General features: G+C 39.1%; 1 protein-coding gene across 1 annotated transcript in view; it reads left to right on the top strand.

The window, feature by feature from the left end:
- FAF1 (Fas associated factor 1) overlaps positions 1-24,892 on the top strand; it is a 504,460-nt gene that overhangs the window by 1,050 nt on the left and 478,518 nt on the right. The window lies entirely within an intron of this gene.

Genomic DNA, 24,892 nt, shown 5'->3' with positions numbered 1-24,892 from the left:
CATTTTAGATTTTGAATGTCTTCCTGGACATTGGAGAGTAGGAAGGTAAGGAAAAGGCAGGGAGATTGTATATACCAAGATGTTTCCGTGATGAATTCACAAGCTTACTAAATCGCCAGTTCATTTTTTGGATCCTTTCCCCACAGATAGGAATTGTTCGGTTCATGTCCTTACCCTAGGGATAATTTAAAGAATTATTAAAGGTTAGTCCCTTACTTCTCTGAACCCTGCTGCAGTGACCCTGGAGGTCCTTGGAAAGTAGAGCACCACTGCAGACCAGTATCCTGTGACCATCATGCATTTGGTTAAGACAATGTTTAGTGAACCATTGTAAACCATATCTTTTGGCACTAACTTAGACACTGAACTACTGTCAACTACTAGAGGCCGACTTTACTATCTTTCTTAAATGCTGTCAACATTGCACACAAATAAACTAATGTAGTAGGCAGTAGTGTTCTTTACAGAGATATTGTAGGCTATTCTCTCTGTTTTTTAAGTTCTTTATTTTTGCCATAGAATGTTCTGTTGGCCATTTCCAAAGTTTGTTATTTTAGTTAGGCAGTGGCAAGTGATTTATGAGAGAGGTGCATATATTTGCATTTGGTTATATTGTAATTGGCAATTATTGGCATTAAGGAGGGTTCTTAAAATAAAACCCAGGCCTCTGCTGCTTTGTAGGTTTAAGATTGGCCTGGGCTTTCTTTCTTTCTTTTTTATTTTGGCTAACCTAAGTATATCATCTTGTTTTTCATTCCCCAGTTCCGTCTTTTATCTCATATGGAATTGTCTGAAAAAGGACACAATATAGTGTGGAAATATCTAGGTGGAGTTTTATCTTGTTATAAAATTGCTGTATTTCAGTAGGAATGGCTTTGGAACAACAAAATACAGCTTGATGTTTATATCATCAAAAGCTTAGAGATATTATAAACTTTGTTTTGCTTTCGTCACAGTTTTTATTCTGATGACTTGTAGCTGCTTGCTCTCTTATTTGCGCCATTAATAGGTCTTCTGTTAACCTTACATTGGCTGAATGTTGGGAAATTTTGATTTTTTGTACTTAGGCAGAGTAACACATTCTGAATAGTATCAAGGATTTTGGTATGGAAGTAAAAATAATTATTTTAGTCACATTAATAAACTCCAACAAGTTTTTCTCTTTAGATCAATGACCTATGCTGAATGAAAAAAGCCGTTGGCATCTTTAGTGAGCAATTGCTTGCCGAGTGGTGAGAGTTAATTTTATGTTGCCAAATAGATAAGAGAACATCATTGCTAGAATGAGAAACTATTTAGAAAGCCACATACATATATGTTTAAACACCTTTTATTGTTTTGTTTTTAGGATCCTTGTATTTGATGATGCCAGATCAGTTTGCTTTCTCGATCTTAGTTTTTCCTTTCACTGTTGTTCTTATTTTTTGTGTTAAATAAGATTTTTATGTGATTAACTTTTAAGAAATAAATATCTTTCAAATTACAAGTAATCAGATCATTTAAAGATTACAGTGCAAGACTTGGGATGTGGTGGTGCTTGCATAGCGCTGCTTTTTTCGATAACTGGGCAAATCAACTTTCCTACTGAAAAGTGAACCTTAATGATAGTACATTGTTGTACCTCATATGGTTGTGAGAATGGTGTTTTGAGAACCCGGTGTTGCCTTTGTAGAAAAACACAATTTAAAAATAGGATTTGGAAAAAAAAAAAAGGATTTGGTGTTATAATTAAATAAGTCATATTTTGATCAGTGCTGGATAGTAGTAGATTCTTAATAAATAAAATTTCTAAATATGAAAAGGCTTTTAAAAATGATTTCAACTCAATAAGAAAGAATGATTGAAATTAGCGGGAGAATGGTGATAAGTATTGAATAGTTACCATAGTGCAGATTTGATGGAATGTGTTTGAGACATTGTAGCTGAGTATACTCACAGCAAAAATAATTGTAGTCTAAATTATCTTCTAAAGGAATTTTCCCCTCAACTAACAATACCCCCCAAAGTTTTGTATGGAGGAAACGACCTTATCCTGTTTAATTAGTTATTTTAAAATAAAGTCTAGAGCAAGTGAGTTAAGAGCTTGAGCTTTTCTACCAGAACTCAGTTTTAAATGTACATAGAGTTAGTGTAGTATGAATGAATAGAGCGGCACACCTACAGTTCTGGCTGGTCAGAGCCAAGAGGGGGCGTAACAGAATATCCTGGGTTTAAAAAAAATAGGCAGGCATTGATGCATCATGAAGCTTTTTTCTTTCTTTGAAGTCTTTTTATAACAAAAAGATGTATCCAGGTAAAAGTTCCAAATCTTGTTCTTGATGTAGTTGCAGAATTCTATAACTTTTTATGGGGAGGGATGGGGGATGAGGTGATCAAACAATTTGCTTTGTTTACAGATGTGAAAATAGTTATCAAAACAAAGTTACATTTATTTAAAAATAATTTTTATAGTACTTTACCTCATACCTGAGTCTAGATGACCAAAAAATGAGTTTCCAATCTCCCTGCCTCATTACTTTCAAATAGTACCTCCCCTCATCCTCCCTAACCCTAATTCAGGTAAATTTTCATAACATAACATTTTCTTTGGGAACAACAAGGATGCAGTTTAGATTAGTTACTTATTTTGGTCTATTATTTTCATTTATGTTTCTCCTTGCTAGCATTAGAGAGACAGAGCTTAACTTGTGAAAGGAAAAGCGAACAACTTTCACTAGTAAACACTTTAGCAGAAACAAAAGAAATCTTATTTATCTGCCTTGTTAAAAAATAAAATTATTCCTCAACTAAGCTAACTAACCTTAGAATCTCTTTTCTGCTTCTCTAAGTTGCTTTGATTTTATTTTCATTTGTTTTCTGTACAACATGAATGTGCCTTTGTTTTTCATGCCTTGTTTTTCCTACTAGTTATATTTTGCTGCCTAAATGGCTTTATTAGTTCTCGTACATTGAGTTATCATCATGAGACTTTTTTTTTTTTGTGGAGTTGAGAAAGATTTTATTGAGGCATGGAAAGAACTCCTGGGAGGGAAGGGAGAGCAGAGAAGGACGGGCGGGGGTGGGTGGGGGGGTGGGCATCTTGAGCCCCCGGGCGGGTTCTGAGACCCAACGAGTTAGGTCAGGGAAATCGCCTCATCATGGGACTTTTAAGTTTTACTTGAATATGAGTTCCTTTTCGAAGCACAGACTCTGTCCTGATATGCTTGGTAAGTGACATGTTATAATTCATCTCTGACTATAACATTTTCTCCTCCTGTTAGAATGAAGATGTGAGTCCTTTTTCTTTTGACAAAAACAAATGTCTTTTATAAAAGAGGATAACAGACATTGGAAGCAGAAATTATACTAATCTCTAAGTATTTCTTGTGATGTGCACGTAGGCGCCAAATTAAGTATCCACAGAAGATCATACAAGTAATTTGTTGTATTGCAGTGGCTTGTATGTTGCTGTGATGCCAGAAGTTCAGTCACTGGTATTTTTAGTCACTTCATATGCATGTGAAAGTTGGATATTGAATAATGAAGACTGAAGAATCAGTGCATGTAAGTTATGGTGCTGGTGAAGAATTTTGAAAGTACCATGGACTGCCATAAAAACATTGGAAGAAACAACCAGCTTGCTTCTTGGAAGCAAGGATTGTGATACTTCCTCTCATGTATTTTGTACATATTATCGGGAGAGACTTAATTCCTGAAGGACATTGTGCTTGGTAAAGTAGAGGAGCTGCAGAGAAGAGGAGGATCTAGACAGATGGATTGACACATTGACTTCATCAATGGGCTCAAACATGAGAATAGCTGTGAGGACGGCACGAAGCAGGCTGGCGTTTCATTCTGTTGTCCAGGTTTGCTATGAGTTGGAACTTAATATAGTGAGGCAAGTACATTCTGGGGTCAGGCTTACCCACCATCATCGAGTCTTTTCTGACTCAAAATGGCAGCCTGTTTTTGTAAATAAGGTTTATTGAAACACAGACTGGCTGTTTTCATGCTACAGTGATGAGACATGAGTTGAGACAGATTTTATAGCCCACACGCTCAGAATATTTACTAGCTAGTCCTTTAGGGAAAGGTTTGTTATATCCCACTCCAAAATGAAACCAGAACTTTTCTCTCCAGCTTTTATTAAACTAAAAAGAACCCCAAACCAGTTTGTTAAGTTGATACTCATGACACATACTTAAGTGAAGACTCCATGTATGTCAGAGTAGAACTATAGTCCATAGAGTTTTCAGTGACTAATTTTTTTTTCATTTTATTAGGGGCTCATACAACTCATCACAATCCGTACATACATCAACTATATAAAGCACATTTGTACATTCATTGTCCTCATCATTCTCAAAACATTTGCTCTCCACTTAAGCCGCTGGCATCAGCTCCTCATTTTTCCCCTCCCTGCTCCCCACTCCCTCATGAACCCTTGATAATTTATAAATTATTATTTTGTCATATTTTACCATGTCCGATGTTTCTCTTCACCCACTTTTCTGTTGTCCGTTCCCCAGGGAGGAGGTTATATGTAGATCCTTGTAATCGTTCCCCCTTTCCACGCCCCCCCTCCACTCCCCTTCCACCCTCCTGGTATCGACATTCTCACCACTGGTCCTGACATTCTCACCACTGGTCCTGAAGGGATCATCCGCCCTGGAGTCCCCATGTTTCCAGTTTCTATCTGTACCAGTGTATATTTTTCTGGTCTAGCCAGATTTGTAAGGTAGAATTGGGATCATGATGGTTGGGGGTGGGGGTGGGTAGGAAGCCTTTAGGAACTAGAGGAAAGTTGTATGTTTCATCATTGCTACACTGCACCCTGACTGGCTCGTCTCCTCCCTGAGACCCTTCCGTAAGGGGATGTCAGTGGCTCATTTTTTTCTGAAGATTGTCAGATCTTCTTTTGAGTAGACTTGAACTGCCAACCATTGGTTAATAGCCACCACCATAATGCAACTGTTTATGCAGCCATCTCAGTGTGCCAGTTTTGGGCAAAAAACAGCATGCCTCTCTTGCCTCACACACCTTACTCCCCTGAAGTTGCTCTGTGAGGCTTCTTTTTGTTTCTGTGAATGAAGAGGGACATGAAAGGACAGCGATTTGATGATGTAGAGGTGAAAAACAACAATAAAACAAGGGAAGTGCTGTCAGCCATCCAAACAGATGAGTTTGAAAACTGTTTTCAAGAATGGAATTGCAGATTTGACAAATGTATTAAGTGTAATGGAGAGTGCTTTGAAGCTGATAAAGTTGTTTTGTAAAAAAATTTAAATACATAGCTTTGAAAAAAATTCTGATTTTTTTTTTTTGGCACATCTCAGATGACTTGCAAAGACAGAATATTTGGCAGTAACAACTTGGGAAGGAAGTGCTATGGTTTTTAGTGGGTATGGGCTAGAGATGTTGTTAAACATCCAATAATGCACAGGCATGGGCCCAAAGTACGTTAGCATGTATCAGAATAAGCTGTAGAATGTGACTTTTAAAAAAGTGTTGTAAACAGTATATGTAACACCTTTGCCCATTCAGCATACTTTCAGTGTATAGTATGGTGACACCAATAGCATTAATCATATTGCGAAACCAACACTAGTATCTGTTGCCAAATTTTCCATCACTATAAACAGGTACTTCTTTATTATTTTTTCCCCAGATACTTCTTCAATAGTGACTCCTCTTTGCTCTTTCCTCCCATTCCTGGTAACCACTCATCAGTTTTGGCCACTGTACATTTGCCTATGGTAGATAATTTCATGAACATGGATCATTACAATATTTTTTCTCTTAATTGATTTCATCAGCATAGATGATTAAACCATGACTCAACCATGTACCAAGACTTAATTTCTCTTTGTTGTCGAGTAATATTCCATTGTACATAGTTAATAACCACATTTTGTTCATCTATTTACTTGCTATGGGCATTAGGGTTACTTTAACACATTTTAGCTATTTCTTGGTGTACACATTTCTATTTGCCTCACGCTCTTAAGTCTCTTGGTTTATACATACCTAGGAGTAGAATTTGGAGCCCTGTTAGTAGTGCTGGTTGCATTTGGCTTCAAACCTCAAGGTCAGCAGCTTGAACACCCCAGCTGCTCCTTGGGTGAAAGATGAGGCAGTCTGCTTTTGTAAAGAATGTGTAAACCCAAAGGGGCAGTTGTACTCTGCCCTATAAGATCACTATGAATCGGAGTTGACTTGAGAGTGGAATTGTTAGGTTGTATGATGGAGTAAAGGTTGGGGGTACTGCATGAAGCATACAACTTTCCTCTAGATCTTTAATGCTTCCTCCCCACTCTCATGATCTCAATTCTACCTTACAAATCTTGCTAGACCAGAGCATGTACACTGCTACAGATAAGTGCTCACAACATGGAATCAGGACAGATAAAGCCGTCAGGACCAGTAATGAGACTAGTGATACCAGGAGCGTAAGGAAAAGTAGGGGGAGAAAGGGAGAGCTGATCACAATGATATACATATAACCCCCTCCCAGGGGGAAGGACAACAGAGAAGTGGGTGAAGGGAGCCAGCGGTTGGTGTAACACATGAAAAAAAATCACCAAGGGTTCCTGAGGGAGGGAGGAGGATGGGAAAATGAAGAACTGATATCAAGGGCTCAAGTAGAAAGAAAATGTTTTGAAAATTATGATGGCAACATATGTAAAAATGTGCTTGATACAATGGGTGTGTGTATGGATTGTGATAAGAGCTGAAAGAGGCCCCAATAAAATGATTTAAAAAATTAAAAAGTTAAAAATAAATGAACTCAAGTTAAAATGTGGGGGGTAAAAAAGGAAGGAAGGGGATATGAATCCATCCAGAGATGCCACAGAAGACAAGTTTAGCAATCTGCTTCTGAAACTTCACTACCTTAAAAACCCCATGGGTTGTTTTAACTTTGCATATAAGGGTTGCCATGAATTGGAATTGACCTGAGGACAACTAGCCACGTCAACATTGGTCGTTCTGGGTTCAGCTTTTTCTCTTTAGAACCAACTGGTTTCTACAATGGTTGTGTCATTTTGCATTCCCACAAACAGTGGGTGTGGGTTCCAATTTGAATCTCAAGGGTACAAGGTTATTTCTGATTCTGTTGGGGGATGGGGTAGAGCGAGCTGTGAACTACCATTTTTACTAAGTTCCTTGACTGTGTTGATCCTGCTGATCCAGGGACCAACCATCCTTGAGAACTAAAGTTTTGTGTTTTCCTATGATTCTTTAATTTTAAGAAAACTAAGTTTTTGTGCTGTTTCAGGACACCATGTATCTTTTTATCCCTTTGAAAATTTCTATGTATCTTTTAAAACTTTTTTGCTTATAACCTTCTCCTGCCTTTTTCTTATAATATCCATATCTGTGTTCAGTTCTTGTGCATCTTGTACATGCATCTCTTCTTCAGAGTCATATTGAGGCGACGAACTTTTAAAAATTAGAATGCCATAACTGAACTGCTGTGTTTCAGTAACCTATGAATTATAGTTTCACCCTTAAGCAGTTTTTTTAAGGCAGAATTTCAATTTCATATCACAGTTCTTCATTATGTTACGTAACTAGTCATTGATTTTAAATGTTAGAGATGAGTTTAACGGAGATAATGGAACTGTTGAGCTATATTAACAGTAATTTTACTTGCTTTTGTACTTACTTTTAGAGGAATAATGAAGATAGAAAGGAGATTTCAAGTTTTAACAGGAAAAAATGTTTTCAAGTTATGTGCATGTTATTAGCTTGAGAGTTAAATTTGAGTTGTGTGTGTGTTCTGCAGTTCATACTGGTTCCTTGGAGTCTTTAATGATTGGTCTATAAGAGAAGAATGTTGGTGAAGGGGAAGTGTTTTTTTTCTAGTGCTCTCCTTCCCACCTTCTTTTCCCCAAAGGAAAAGTAGTGGTTGAAATTTGTCCTTTAAATGTCAATTTTTGGTGAAGTGGAGAAACAATGAAGTATCCGTAGTTTAGAGTTCAAGGGGTTTAAAGTATTAGGTAAAATGGGGTTTAAAGTAGCAACATTAACGTTATTTTTTTGTATGTGCCAGATACTGTGCTAGCCCTTTTCATTGATTTAAATTATAAAGTGACCTGTATTATGATACACGTTTCCATGGTTTCTGTGTATCTTGTGAATAGAGATATTGGCTCCCTCTGTTCCAAACTCTGTACAAGGAAGTTCCTATAGTAAACAGCATTAGAAGGCAGACAGACCACCATCTCTGTATGGATTGAAAAAGCAGACAAGTACACTGCCTACTATAAAAGATTTGGGTTGTCTAGTTCTCTGGGTTCTTTCCCTATAATGCAATGCACTACCTGTGCACTTGGCCTGGTTTGAATTGCCTTATGGGAAATGGGGTTCTAGGAATCAGTGCAAGAAATGCTGATACTCTGAGCATTGCTGTTACTCTGAGCCATAAAGTCTTTTGACTTTTATGTCTTCTGCCAGCAACCATGAATTGTTGGCTTATAAAAGTAGGACAAAATCTTAGATCCCTATGATTCTTAGCAGTTGTATTTCACCTCATTCTATTAACTATTTCTAATATTGTGGTAGAAATATACATGGGCAAATCATGTGTTGTTACTGGAGGCTTCCAGTTCATACATTCATGAGTTTATTCCAAATAGTCTTTAAGCATGTCTCTGTGATCAAGGATAGCTGCAGACAAGTTATCTCAGTAACTCACCTGTACCAGTCTTGTATGGTGCTTTAAAAAAATAAAAGGATATTTTTTTATGCCATGTGCATGCGAAGCCTGATTTTGAGATCAAGGCTAATGACAAATTTTTAATAAAACTCAAGTGAACATCTTCTCAAATCATTGAAGCTTTGCAATAATTTTATGGGCATGTTGCACCACGTAAAACAACAGTTTTTAGATGAATAAAGTGTTTTAAGGAAGGCTGGGAAGACTTAAGAACTGAGCCAGATAGGGAAGACTGTCACCCTTAATGAAAACAGAAACTGTGGCTGAAGTCTAGAAACTGATGGAAGACCATATAGAACACACATTGACGTGATAAACTACTCGCATGGGTTGGCATTTTCAATTTTAAGTGAACATTTTGGCTTGAGCAAGCTTTTGGCTTGATGGGTGCCAAGAGTGTTGGACTAAGGATCAAGTAGATCAGAGAGCTGATACTCCCATTAGTCAATGAACTAATGAAGATGATTTTATGGAATGAATCACAACCAGGAATGAGTCTTATATTTACCAATGTGATCCAGAAAGCAAGGCCCATTAAAAACAATTGTTTCAGTGGGTTTCTGCTGTGCCTGTTAAAGTCAAGGCAAAGAGGTCAGCTGAGAAGGTTAGGCCAATTTGGGGGTGGAGTGAGTGGAGGAGGGGTGGTAGAAGGTGGGGGTGGAATGGCAGCATGGATTCCAAGAGGGTAATCTTGATAGATTTTCTCTAAAGACATAGAATGATCATGGAAGCTTATTAGGAAGAAATGTTAAGAACATTGAAAACTGCATTGGTGAAGAGGCCAAGAACGCTCTGCCAAGGCGTTTTGATTTTTTTCGTTCATGACAGTTCACCTGTATATTCTTGGAGGCTAGCAAGGGCTGTCCTACTAGAATTTCATTGAAAAACCTTACCCCATCCACTCTGCAGTCCTGATCCTCCCCTGTTCAGACTGCTTTTTGCTCCTCAAATTGAAAGAACATTTAAAGGGAACATGATTTAAGTTCCATGAAGATGTTAAAATTACCATTTTAATGTGGTATAAATCAAGGAATGTAGACTACTTCAGGGAAGAGTTAGAGAGATGGAAATACTGCCTTTAGAAATATATAGACCTAAATGGAGAACATAGAGAAAAATAGTTTGACAATTTTGTTTAATATGGCTGTCTCTGATTTTATAGCAGTACTTTTAAGTTATCCTTGTATTCAGTGAAACATTTGTCATTTCAACCTTTGTTAAATATACAGGTCCATGATATTAATTTTGTTCACCATGTTGCCATTAGTGAAGTCATAAAACAATGCAGTCATAAGGAAAAATGAAGTTCTGATATATGGTATGCCATGGGTGGATCTTGCAGACACTATGCTCGGTGACATAAGTGGGATATAAAAGGACAAATACTGTATGATCCCACTTGTGTTAGGCCAGATTGATTAATGAAACAAATTCAATGAAACTTATAATATGTATAAGAAGGAGTTTATATCCGGAAGTAATTGTATAGCAGGAGAACATAACCAGCCCAGTCTGGTTACCAGTCTGTAAGTTCCTCTTCAGACTCATGCAATCACAAGTAATGATGCTGAATGCAGGACTGTCACCAGCGTGGGTGCAAAGTTTTGTGGATCCAATGGTGATGATGCATTTCCCAGGCTTTGGCAGGTCTCACAGTGGCTCCTAAATAGGAAGGTGAAGGCAAAGAGAGTGTGGCCTTCCTCCAGTGAGTCATTTATCTTGGTGGCACCTCCAAATGAGGTCATCAAGCTGTCAACCTGATTGACAGGCTGTCACCCATATCTTCTTACAGGTGCCATGTTGGCAACAAAACCCACTGACTATTAAAATGCATCAAGAACAAAGTTCATTAGTACTTATTAGGGACAGGTGGGAAGGAGGAAGATAGTTATTGTTTAAGGGACACTAAATTTGTGGTAAGGATGATGAAAATTTTGGAAATATAAAGTGGAGACAGTTAAGAAAACATGGTAGATATAACTGATGATGCAGTGGTTAAAGTGCACTGCTGTTAACTGAAATCAATTTTGATCAGCTGCGCTGTGGGGGAATGATGACTGCCTGCTTCTGTAAAGATTATGACCTTGGGAACCCTATGAGGAAGTTTTACTGTATTTCATAGGGTTGCTATGAGTTGTCATTTGCTCAGTAGTGATTGACTTGGTTTTATTTGGCATGAATAATAACATTGAACTCCATTAAGTGTGCTTCTTGTCCACTTGCAGATCTTCCATGGAGAAATTTCTTTTCAAGTTCTATGCCCCTATTTGAGGTTGAGTTGTCTTTGTGTTGTTAAGTTATATATGGGAGGTGTGCTTTATATATTTTGGATATTAGACTCATCAGATAGATGGTTTTCGAATATTTTCTTGCACTATGTAATTTGACTCTTCACTTTGTTGTTAAAGCCCTTTAATACACAAGCATTTTTAATTTTGATGGCATCACTTTACCACTTTTCGTTCTTGTTGCTTATGCTATGGGTGTCATAGTTAAGAACTCATTGTCAAAAACTATAATGCAGCATTACTCCTGTGTTTTGTGCTAATAGTTTTATGGATGTATGGTTGTTAAGTGCCACCAGATTGATTCTAACTTATAGTGACACCATGCAACACAATAGAACTGCAAACTAGGCGGTAATCTTCACAGGTGCCGATTGACTTGTATTTATTTAAATTTTTGATCCATTTGAGTTAAGTTTCATATGTGGTTTGAATTATGGGTTGTGCTACATTCTTTTGCATGTAGAACTCCGTATATCGTAGCATGATTTGTCTTGAATACTTTCATTGACATAATTCATGTACCATATAAATTCAATTTGAATATATATTTAAAAGAGTTGTGCAGTCATCACCACAACTAATCATAGAATATTTTCTTCATTTTTGTACTCATTGTTAACTCCCCATTTTCCCCCCAGCCTCCTCTGGCATAACCCTAAGAAACTGTTAATATAGTAATTGTCTCTGTAGATTTTAACTTAATCTGAATTTCATACAAAGAAATTCATACAGCCACCCCTAACAATAACAAAATAATTCATTAAAACCTGTTCAAAAGAAAGCATAAAATAAAAGCTGCAACAAATTAAAAATGGGTCAAAAGGGAAAACAAATGATAAAATGTGAAATTACCTTAATTTACTTTCTGATGCATTCTGTCATAGGGGAAGGCTATTCACGTCCCTGGTCAATGATCTGGAGGAATTTGGTGGAGACTCTGCAAATGTATTTTGGGCTTTCACTATTAACCATAGCCTTGTGCAAACTGTATGCTCAGAGTTTAAGTTCTAATACAGTTCCCAACTCTAATCTTGGATTTTATTATGTATAATCATTGGATCACATAGGCTGGTGTGTTTCTTCCGCTTTATCTGACACCTCACTTAGATGGTGTTTATTTAAAAACAAAATTTTAAGACCTCATGTTATTTTGTCTGATAACTGGGCACCATCTGATTTCTTTCTTAAAAAAAATATTTTATTGGAGGCTCGTACAACTCTAATCACAATCCATACATGCATTCATTGTGTCAAGCGCATTTGTACATTTATTGCCCTTGTCATTCTCAAAACATTTGCTTTCTACTTGAGCCCTTGGTATCAGCTCCTCATTTTTCCCCTCCCTCCCTGCCCCGCCTCCCTCATGAACCCTTGATAATTTATAAATTATTTTTATTTTGTCATGTGTTACACTGTCTGATGTCTCCCTTCACCCACTTTTCTGTTGTCTGTACCCCAGGGAGGAGAATGTATGTAGATCCTTGCAATCAGTTCTCCCTTTCTACCCTACCTTCCCTCCACTTTCCCCGTATCACCACTCTCACCACTGGTCCTGAGAGGTCCTGGATTCCGTGTTTCCAGTTCTTCCTGGGCCAGTGTATATCTTCTGGTCTAGCTGGATTTGGAACGTAGAGTTGGGATCATGATAATGGGGGAAAGGAAGCATTTAAGAACAAGAGAAAAGTTCTGTGTTTCATCATTGCTACACCCTGACCCATGACCCTTCTGTAAGGGGATGTCTAGTTGCCTACAGATGGGATTTGGGCCGCCACTCTGTACTCCCCCTCGATTCACAATAATATGATTTTTTGTTCTTTGATGCCTGATAGCTGATCCCTTCGACACCTCTTGATCACATAGACTGGTGTGCTTCTTCCATGTGGGCTTTGTTTCTTCTTAGCTAGATGACCACTTGTTTACCTTCAAACCTTTAAGACTCCAGATGCTATATCTTTTGATAGCCAGGCACCATCAGCTTTCTTCACCACATTTGCTTACATACCTGCTTTGTCTTCAGTGATTGCGTTGGGAAGGTGAGCATCATGAAATGCCAGTTTAATAGAACAAAGTGTTCTTGCATTGAGGGAGTACTTGAGTAGAAGCCCAATGTCCATCTGCTACCTTAATACTGAACCTATAAATATATACACATAGATCTATTTCCCCACCACCCTATATAAATATATTTACATGTGTACATGCTTTCATTTACATTTCTATAAATGCCCTTTGCCTGCTAGTTCTTTCCTATGCTTCCTTTTATTTTCCTTTTGTCCAACTATCATGCTCAGCCTTCATTTGGTTTTCAGTAATTCCTCTCAGTTACATTGCCCTTGATCAAGCCCCTAACAGGCCTCCTACATCTTCCTTGCCATCGAATTTGGATCACTTGTTGTTCCCTTGACCCTGGGTTTGTCAACACTCACTCCCTTTCTCACACCTCTTCCTCTCCCATGTCCTAGAATCGTTGGTCCCATTGTTTTCTCTTCCAGATCTTGTCTAGATAGACCTGCAGGGATAATAATGATGCATAAAAACAAGACAGAGCAAAACAAAGAAACAAAAGAAAACAAAACAACAACAAAAAAACCAATGACAAAAAGAGAAAAGCCTGTAAATAATTCAAGGTCTGTTGACCTTTGGGAGTGTTTTCTGGTCTAGTGTGATGGGGTGCCATGCATGCCCTGGCCCCAAAGTCTATTTTTGATACTCCCTTGGGACTTCCTTGCTCTGCTCCCCGTGCTGTTCTGTTACACACCCTTAGTGTTTTGCCTCAGTGTGGTGCAGTCAGATTGGGTGCAATTCCCACACTGAGTTCCAGTGTTGTCCCCTGTGGGGCTGTCGGTCAGTGAGGGATATCTTGTCTCAGTGGGACTGGCTATGTGGTCCTCTCTGTGCATTGGCTGCTCGCAGTGGGGATATCATCCTCAAGGCTTGGTGGGCCAGGATATTCTATACTCTCTCCTCCTCCTCCTTCATTTACTCCCATGTGCTCTGATCAGATATGTCCCTCTCCCTGAGCTGTAGCTTCAGTGCTGTTCTCTGAAGTCAGTTCTTCTGGGGGGAGCGGTTGCTGTCCACGTAGTTAGGATTGGTGCTGGCCCCTCAGACCTCTACTGGTTCCCTGCTTCACGTCGCTATGTTGTATTCACATCTTGGAGCACCGAGTTGAAGTCTGGTTCCTCTTTCCCTGTGTAGATATAAACAATACCCTCCCCTTTAGTGGGTTAGTGCCCTGTTACTCTGCTATCCGTTTCTTTTTTTTTTTTCTTTACCCCCTTCCTTTTTAGTTAGCTATCATATGTATCTCTGGATTTGGTCTGCTCCCTGCCATAGAACCTGGACCTCACCCAGGAATGTTTGTGTACTGTAGCTTTTTCCCTATACCTCTTTTGCATTTTTATTTTAAGCTTACCTCAGTGGACTCATGTTGTATGTGCTTCATGCGTTCATCACTGCTTTTTAGGGATGCATAGCACTCCATTGTATTTATGTAGCACAGTTTAAAAATTATTTTATTGGGGGGTTCATACAACTCTTATCACAGTCCATATATACATCAATTGTATAGAGCACATTTGTACATTCATTAGCCTCATCATTCTCAAAACATTTGCTCGCCACGTAAGCTCCTGGCATTTCTTCCCCTTCCCCCCCCAACCTCCCTTCCCTCATGAACCCAGTAATTTATAAATTACTATTTTGTCATATCTTACTTTGTCCAGTGTCTCCCACTTTTCTGTTGTCCATCCTCCAGGGAGGAGGTTATATGTAGATCCTTATAATCGGTACCCCCTCTCTACCCCATGCTCCCTCTACTCTCCTGGTATCACCACTCTCACCGCTGACCCTGAAGGCATCATCCGTCCTGGATTCCCTGTGTTTTCAGTTCCTATCTGTACCAGTGTACATCCTCTGGTCTAGCCAGATTTCTAATGTGCCACAGTTTTTTAATTCATTCGTCTGTTGATAGAAATTTGGATTGTTTCCAACTTCTTGCAGTTGTGAACTGTGCAGCGATGAACATTGGATCACAAATGTCTGGCCGTGGTTTGTTTCTTGCCTCTTCTGTGTATATGCCAAGGAGAGGGATTGCTGGGTCATATGGTAGTTCAATTTCTATCTGTTTTGGATATTGCCAAATCGATTTCTGTAGTGGCTGTACATACCTACACGCCCACCAGCAGTGGATGAGAGTTCCTATCTCGCCACAACCCCTCCAACACTTGTTGCTTTTTGAATTTTTGAGTTGGGCCAGCTTTGAGGGTGTTAGGTGGTATCTTGTTTTAATTTACATTTCTCTTATGGCTTATGAACAGGAACATTTTGTCATATGTTAGTTGGCCATTCGTATTCCTGCCCTTCTGAAACTTTTGTTTAGGTCCTTTGCCCACCTCCACAGTGGGCAATTAGTTTTTTTCTTTTGGAAGCTAGCAGAATATTATAAATTTTAGTAATAAGGCCTTTGTCTGATATGTCATTGCTAAAGATGTTTTCCCAGTCCATTGACTCTCTTAGTACTGTCTTGGTGAATTCTTTGGATGTACACAGGTGTCTTATCTTCAGTATATCCTACTTGTCAATTTGTGACTCATCTGTATTTGTGTCCTCTCCTGTTTCTGATAGCATATGTATTCTCTGCACCAAAGTTCTCAGGTTGGTCCCAATTCCCTCATTGATGGTCCCAATAGTTAGGGGTTTTACCTCTAGGTCTTTGATCCACCTTGAGTTTATTCTTGTGCATAGAGTGAGGTAAGGGTCTTTCTTCATTTTTTTGCAGGTAGATATCCATTTTTTCTAGCACCACTTGTTGAAGAGGCCATCTGATTGCCATTTGATATTTTTTGGGCCCTTATCAAAGATCAGTTGTGTGTACGTTGATCATTTTATTTCTGGGTTTTCCATTGTTCTGAGTACCTGTCATTATACCAATACCATGTAGTTTTGACCACTGTGGCTGTATAATATGTGCTATTATGAGGTAAAGCAAGCCTTCCTACTCTGTCCCCTTTCTTGAGGAGTTCTCTGCTAATTCTGGGCTTCTTCCCTCTCCGTATGAAGTTGGTAATCAGTTTTTCCATTTCGTTGAATAAAGATGAGGGTAGTTGTATCTGGATTACATTGAACATATATAGTGCCTTGGGCAGAACTGATACCTTTGCTATATTGAGTCTTCCAGTCCGTGATCATGGGATATTCTTCCATTTGTTGAGGTCACTCTTGGTTTCTTATAATAGTTTTATGTAATTTTCCTCATATAAATAATTTGTTCTTTTAGTAAGGTATATCCCTAGATATTTCAATTTGTGCTTGGCTACTGTGAAGGGTACCACCCTTTTTATCTCTTCTTTTGTGGTCTTATCAGTGTGACATATGTATAGCAGTCTGATAGACTTCTTTATCTTGATCTAGTATCCTAACACTGCCATATTCCTCTATTGCTTCCAGTACTCCCCTTGTGGAGCTTTTGGGATTTTCCAGATATAAAATCATAGCATCTGTGAATAGCGATAATTTCATCTCTTCCGTCCCCAGGTGAATACCTTTGATGTCTTTTCTTTGCCTTATGCTGTTAGCTAAGACCTCCATTATGATGTTAAATAAGAGTGGGTACAAGGGGCATCTTTGTCTGGTCCCCTTTTTCAGTGGGATTGTGCTAGTCTTTTCTCCATTGACTAGCACGTTGGCTGTTGGTTTTTCATATGTAGGTTGTATTATCTTGAGGAGTTTTCCTTCCATTCCTATCTACTTGAGTGTCTTAAACAGGAATGGGTGTTGGAGGTTGTCAAATGCTTTTTCTGTATCTATCGATATTATCATATGATTCTTATAGTTTTTCATGTTAGTGTGGCGAATGATACTAATGGTCTTTCGTATGTGGAACCATCCCTGCATCCCTGTAAGAATCCCACTTGGTCATGATGAATTATTTGTTCTATATACTTTCGTATTCTATTGGCCAGTATTTTGTTAATGATTTTTGACTCGATGTTCATTAAATATCTTGATCTGTATTTCTCAATTCTTGTGGGATCCCTCCCCAGTTTCGGTATCAGTTGTACTACTAGCTTCACTTAAGTTGTTTGGGAGTTTGCCATCTTTTTTTTTTTTTTTTATGTTCTGGAAGAGTTTCCGTAGGATTGACATCAGTTCTTCCCTGAATGTGTGGTTGAATTCTCCTGTGAAGCGATCTGGTCCAGGGGATTTTTTGTTGGTAATCTCTTGATAACCATGTCTATTTCTTGTACTGCTGTGGGTCAGTCTGTTGAGATTCTTGACATCCCTCGGGGATAGTATAGGGAGGGATTGATTTTCTAAAAATTTGTCCTTGTCTTCCAAGTTGTTGAATTCAGTGGAGTACAGTTCTTTGTAGTAATGTATTATCTGATTTCATTAGGGTCTGTTGTAATGTCCCCTCTTTCATACCTCATCCTTGGTATTGAAATTTGTTCCCACCTTACTTTGGTTAGGTTTGCCAGTGGTCTGTCAATTTTGTTAATCCTTTCAAAGTACCAACTTTTAGCAGCATTAATTTTTTCCCTTAATTTTCTTATTTTCCGTCTTTTGAATCTCAGCCTTGATTTTTATTATTTCTATTCTTTTTCTATTAGTATGATTGTCCTGGTGACTCTGATCTAGTTGCTGTAAATTTTGTGCCAGCATATCAATCATAAATCTCTTCCTTTTTCATGTGTAAATGTATTGCTATGAAACTTCCACAGCTTTTGCTGTGTCCCATCAGTTTTGGGATGTCGTGTTCTCATTCTTGTTGGTTTCTGGAAATTTCCTAATTTTAACTCTTTATCGGGCTAGTATGCACTCCTTTTCAGTAGAGTCCTCCAATTGTTTGCTCCTGTTTTCTTCATCTTTCTTTTGTTGAGTTCAAGCCTTTTGGCAGAGTGATCAGAGAGAGAGGTCTGTTAGATATCAATGTGATTAAATTTATGTAGATTCACCTTATGCTCCAGCATGTGTTCTATCTTCGAATGAATACATGCCGAGTGGGCTTGACAGGAATGTAAATTTTTAAAATATTTGGATGAAACACTCTCAATATCAGATCGAGTTGTCTAATTGTAGTGTTTAGATCTCTAGCCTTCTTGTTGAGTCCGTCCTCCCCCCCCCCCCCCCCTGTGATCTGTCTTTCTTACAGAGTGGTGTATTGAAGTCACCTACTATAATTGTTGAGGCTGTGGTTTCTTTTTTCATCTTTTGGAGCATTTAGTTGATGTATTCAGTGGCCCTTTCTTTTGGGGAATATATGTTTAAAATGCTCAGTGGTTCTTTGTCTGCCATGCCCTTGAACATTATATAATGTCCCTTCTTGTTTCTTTTTATGATTTACACTTTGAAGTCAATTTTACCCGAGATTAGACTTGCAACCCCTGCTATTTTTGAATTGCTGTTTCCTTGGTATGCCTTTCTCCAGCCTTTGATTCTCAGCCTATTTTTGTCTGTAGTCTTCATATGTGTCTACCGTAGGCAACAGATTGATGAGTTGTATTTTCTAAGAGTCTGCTAGCCTAAGTCTTTTAATGTCTGAGTTCAGCTCATTGATATTCAGGGACATTATCTCCATCTGTGGATCTATGGGAGTCTGTGATGTCATCTTTTACCTTTTGTGTTGGTTGTTTTCCTACCTCCCTTTCTTATCAGTGGTTGTGCGTGTGTGTGTGTGTGTGTGGTTCATTCTTGACTTCTTTCTTCCCTTAAGCCCATGCTATCTTGGGGGCTGTTTTCCCTTTGTTGCCTCTGTGTGGGGTTGTTTTATGTGGCGGTCTCTTATTTATGCTTGGAGAGTGTTGTTCTTCTGCCCATACTGGGTTGGCAAGAATCTTTTGTAGGGCTGGGTCTCTTCTAATGTGTTCTTTGAGTTTTTCCTTGTCTGGGAAGACTCTTAGTTCTCTATCTATCTTGATAATTTGGTTGGGTAGATTATATTTTGGCTTGCTTTATTTTCCTTCAATTTTGGAATATGTTACTCCACTCCCTTTTCTTCTGGTATCCCCTGATAAGTCTGAGCATATTCTTATTTGGGAATCTTTATATGTGATTGCTTGTTTTTCCATAGCTGCTCTCCTGATTTCTCCTTTTCCTTAAAGTTGGATAGTTTAACTATTATGTGCCGTGGTGACTTCTTGGGACTCAGTCTAGCTGGTCTTCTTTCAGCCTCCTGAATGGTTTCCTGGTTTTCATTCATTAAGCTGGTGAAGTTTTCCTCCAAGAATCTCTCGTAATTGTTGCAGATGACTTCTTTGTTGTGTTTTCCTCCAGTAATCCAATTATTCTGATGTTGCTCCTCTTCATAGAATCAGACATACCTCTTAGATTTTCTTCAGCTTCTCTGATGACCTTATAAGATTTTTGTTCGCATTTGTTACAAAGTCTGCTTGGCTGTTCTCTAGGGCACTGGTGTGGTTCTCTGCCTCCTTCATTCCATTGATGAAGTCTGTGAGTCTCCTACTAGTCTGTTATCTTGTCCCTTAGCTCTTTTATTTTCCCTTGGTGTATGGACTTTATCTCCCCTATATCATTTCATCCTTTTCCTTTATTGTTTCCCTCATATCCTGTATGACTCCAAGCAGCATTCTGAAAATTTCTGTGGCAGATCATTGTCTGCTTTTTCAATGCACGTTTGAGTTCAGGACATCTGCCATTGCCTTTTGTTTCTTCTTTTTGTTGTTGTTGTTGAGGTTGTTCGGGCTGATTGCTGTTTGCATTGCATTATTTTAGAGGACCCAGGTGCTCTTTTCTAGGGCAGCCAATTTCACTATGGAATTGGCCTACCACTATCCTGTGGCTTTACTCTTTCCCTAGTCAACCAGCATTTTGTTATTTGAAGGGTAAGTTGGATGGTTCTCTCTGGGGATGCTGGTTGGGTTGTTGTGGACCCACGAGGATGGTCCTGTGCTGAGTGATCTCACAAGAAGCCTTGATAGTTTGGCCCATGGAAGCTTGGGATGCTGCAGATAGCATGTGGGGGTGCCACCTGCAACAGGAGTGCCACAGAAGGCTGGTGGGTTCCCTGCGTTGGTGTAGAGCTCTGCGAATGTTGGGCCGAATTTCCCAGGTCTGGTAGATCTCTGCGGAGGTTGGCCAGAGGTTCCCGCAGCAGTGTGGAATGTGGTTGAGTGTTGGCCAAGCTGCCTTAGGCTTTGTGAGGCACGATGGCACGCGGAAGGAAGTTCCCTCAGTCACATGGGACCACAGAGGATGGATAGGAGCTCTCCCAGCTACACAGACAGGATTTTCCCTGAAGAAGGTTGGTGGGATTTCTCCCACCAAGCGTTAAGCACTGCAGAGAGCGGAGGGGCGGGGGTTGTTTGGGAAGAAGTTTGGCGGGATTTCCCCTGGTGTAGGGTGGGTGGGCTTTCCCCAGTCTCAGGTTATGCTGCAGAGGGTGGAGTACTCCCAGCTGGATGGAGGGCAGGGGTAGATGCCCTAAGTTAAGGGGAGTGGTCTGGAGGTTGACAGTGGCATGTGAGAGAAAAGGGAAGAGGGAAAAATAAGAAAGAAAAAACCCCACTAAACCAACTGGGACTGTTCAGGGATAGAGAGAAGTGAGGGAAACAAAAATATCAATACAGCTGAGCCCTGATCCCTGACCGTGGGGCTGGAGGGGGTCTACCCTGACCGTGGGGCTGGAGGGGGTCTAAACCCTGTCCCGAGCTGGCGCTAAGCTGTGACTCTGTTGAGAAAAAGCCCCTGTGCTGGCTCCAAATGATCCCATCTCTGCCTGAGACAGTGGTGGCGCTAATGTCAAACCCTAACCAGCTTCCACTGTGGTAATCCACAAGCTCCGAGCCCATGAAAACCCTAGTGGTTCTGTGCCTACTTATTTTTATGATGCTCCTCCTGTGACCTGACACTGTGGAATTTCCCTCTCAGTAAATCTCCTGTGCTGATTTCTGTGGAGTCTCTATGGTATGTGTTAACATAAGAACTTATTGTTCTTATGTTATAGCTTAAAGTTAAGCTAAAAATCCATACATCTAGGGCTTTTATACATTCCTATTACACTTTAGAGGCAGTATTATTAGCTTTTTGAGAAATAATGTAAGTAACTCCCATGGTCCCTTGGGTAATTCAATTAATAGTACCATCAAACTATTATTTAAAATACTACTGACATAAGGAGTGACATATTTATATGTGGAAAAGCTCTTTAGATTAAAATACTTGGTATGTCCACTTGTGTTAGACTGGGTAGACTAGAGGAACAAATTCATAGACACTAGTGTATAGGAAAGAGGTTTATATAAAGAGTAATTGTACATTAAGAAAACATCCCAGTCCAGGTCAAATCCATAAGTCCGTTCATATGTCCGATACCCGTCTATAAAGTCCCCTTCAGACTCAAGAAACACATGCTATGACTCCGAATGCAGGAAGATCACAGGCCAGTGGGTGCGAATTCTTGTGGCCAGTGGTGTTGTAAGCATCTCAGTGCTGGCAGGGGTCTCCATGTGAGTTCTGCTCTGATGCTCTAGATTCCATCAGCCAGTCTCTATGTGGGTTGTCAACAGAGAATCTCTTTGGGAGTCTGCCACTGACCCTTCTCCAGGGAGCTGTTTATTTCCTTACCACCTCCAAATGAGGTCATCAAGCTGCAATCTGATTGACAGGCTAAACTCCACCCCTTCTTCACTCTTATGCCTCAAATTGACAGCAAATTATGTAACTACCATACCACTTATATTTAATAAAAAACTTAAGTGACTGAAATCTGTTTAAGAAATAATGCAAAAAAAAAAAGAAAAGAAAACAATGAAGGTTAGACACAGGGCACAAAATTTAACAAACCACATTGACTATAGCAGAACTATGTTGGTGGAATTACTGTCATCATTTATTGAGGAAACTATTGTCTGTCGTGAGGAGTGGACTTGATTCCCTTGTTGAAAATCCTTTGACCATAGATGTATGAGTTTATTTTTACATTCTCAGATCAGTTCTTTTGGTCTTAATGTCTGTCATATGAACAGACATTAAGTGGAGAGCAAATAAGTTCATGGAAAAATGGAATGGAAAGATAATGGAATTTTTCTACGAGCTTTTGGAAATTATTTTGTACTACTACCCTTCTGTTTTCTACCTTTGTAATACATTTTATGAACTCTCTTTGTTCTTATCAGGATTCCTTTGGCTATATTTGGCTCATATAAATTTGAGGACTGATTTTTCCGTTTCAGCTAAGAAGGCTGTTAGACTTTTGGGGTTGCATTGAATCTCTAGAAGGTTTTGGGTAATATTGACATGTTTTAAAATACTAAGTTTCTGATCATTGAACATGGAATGTTCTCCCATTTATATAGATATTTTTATAAGTTTTTGTTGCTAAATGAAAGGCTAGTGGTGGAAGAAAGAGGAGACTTTCTGGTTCCATATGGGCTTACTTACGGTCTTTGAAGCCCACAGGGGCAGTTCTCCTCTGCCTTGTACGGTCGATTGGAGTTTGAATTGAATCAATGGCAGTAAGTGAGAGAAATATCTCTCATGAAATTTTCTAGAGTTTTCCATAGTTCTTCACCCCTCTGGTTAAATCTAATCATGGGTATTTTATTCTTTCAGTTGCTGTCATAAATGGATTTGTTTTATTTATTTTTTTTCTCTTTCAGATCATTGCTGTTGTACAGGAACCATTTATATTAGGGTGCTGCATTTATACCCTGACATTTGCTGAATTATTTTATTATCTATGTTAACTTTCTTGTGTTATTTGCTGTTTTCTTAGAGGATCATGCTATTTGTGAAAAAAGGATAGTTTTACCTCCTCTAAATGTAGGTACCTTATAATTTCTTTTTCTTGCTTAAGTGGTCTGGCTAGGAATTCCAGTAAAAATTGAATAGCAGTGGTGGAACCTTAACAGTTTTGGCAACAGAATGGAATGTTGACAGATGACATGGCTCTCTGGAACAGGAAAGTTAGGGCCTCATTAACATAATATCAACAGAATATATGGAAGCCCATGAGAATTGGTAGTAACTATGGAGTTCAAGTTGCTAAGTGGTTCTTTACTGCCTATGATGAAGAATTGGATAGGTGTTTTCAGATTGAGTTCCTGGTAGGAGTTTTCAAACTCAGCTATCTGAACAGTGCTTTAATTGTTGTTGACTTTCCTTTTGGCCAGGATTCCGGGGTTGTGTGTGTGTGTGTGTGTATGTGTGTGTATGTGTGTGTATGTGTGTGTGTTTACTTACCAATTTGGTAATAAGCTTGACAACCTCCCCAACATAGCAATGAGTACTGATCTTCATCCATGCTCACCAGAAGGTTGAGCCTATGCCTCCTAAGCTGAAACTTGATAATGTCTACTTGGCTTCTGGGATTGCTCATCTGCATGCGCTATGCAGACCTAATAATGGATAAGATTTTTCTGGCCTGTAGGGAGAACTCAAGGTTGTTCTTAAAGCTCTGGCCAGTACTTGCCTTAGTCAAACTTGTTATGTTTCTACTGACTCTTGGACTGTTGCCCATGGCCTAGCTGTTTGATATGCCATTTGAAAAACTGGCAGATTAAAGACACCTCTCTTTGAAGCTGTGGGCCATGGAAATAAACTAGTTGCTTATCAAGCTGTCTGATTCACTCATATAGATCCACTCTACAGATCTATAGTGAAGCCCACTAGATGAAGCTTTTGATTGAGGCTGTACTGCCTAGAACCACTGTCTTATCTATTTCCATCATTTTACTGATTGTAAATTCGGCCCTCAAAAACTGGACACAAAGAAAAGGATCGTGTATTTCTTTTTTAAAAAACAGTTTTATTAGCACTTTATCCACACACAATCGATGTACAATTCAATAATTCATTCATATCAAGGATCCTATATTTCTTTTAAAAATTATTTATTTTAAGCATTTTATTAGGGGCTCATACAACTCGTATCACAATGCATACATACATCTATTGTGTAAAGCACATTTGTACATTCATTGCCCTAATCATTTTCAAAGCATTTGCTTTCCACTTAAGCCCTTTGCATCAGATCCTCTTTTCCCCCCTCTCTCCCCGCTCCCGCCTCCCTCATGAGCCCTTGATAATTTATAAATTATTATTTTGTCATATCTTGCCCTGTCTGATGTCTCCCTTCATTCCCTCTTCTGTTTTCCCTCCCCCAGGGAGGAGGTCACATGTAGATCCTTGTAATCCATTCCCTTTTTCCAACCCACTCTCCCTCTACCCTCCCAGTATTGCGACTCACACCCCTGGTCCTGAAAGTATCATCCGCCCTGGATTCTCTGTGCCTCCAGCTCCTATCTGCACCAGTGTGCATCCTCTGCTCTATCCAGACTTGCAAGGTAGAATTTTGGATCCTATATTTCTATTGCAGAAAATACCACAGCCTGCCAGACATGTGATTCTTGTCAAAAGTTGACTCCTTTTTTTTTTTGGTGAGAGAAAGCATATTGCATGGGATGTGGTTTCTGTCTGCTCTTAGCATACTTAATATATCAGACCTATAACCTTTCTTTCAGTGTTATCAGTATAAATTTAAAGCTCTTGATACCTTTTCAGGTTATGGGGTGTTTGAGTCAAATTAGCTGACTGCTACACCATTGTGACCCAATGAAATGAACCTGTATTATATTTTTGACTTACTAGACCATTTGAAACTTTTATTACAAAAGCAGCTTATCAGTGTACTGATAGCTAAGGCATAAGGGGGCTTCAAAAGTGCTTGGAAAATCTGTTACGTTTTAATTCCATTTTCAGTGGACTTTGGGGAGCCCTCTGTGTAGTCAATGTGTCTTTCATGCTCTTTATTATCCATAGGCATCTGGTTGAGTATTGGAACAACCTTCTCAAAAATTGACTCAAAAGTTTTTGTTTGTTTTTAAGTCATTTTATTGGGGTTCATACAACTCATCACAATCCATGCGTGCATCAGTTGTGTAAAGCA

This window comes from Tenrec ecaudatus, chromosome 1 (genome assembly GCF_050624435.1).
Source record: "Tenrec ecaudatus isolate mTenEca1 chromosome 1, mTenEca1.hap1, whole genome shotgun sequence".
NCBI classification, from domain to species: Eukaryota; Metazoa; Chordata; class Mammalia; order Afrosoricida; family Tenrecidae; genus Tenrec; species Tenrec ecaudatus.
Note: the sequence above shows the minus strand (reverse complement) of the source record. Positions and strands in the feature narration are given on the sequence as shown.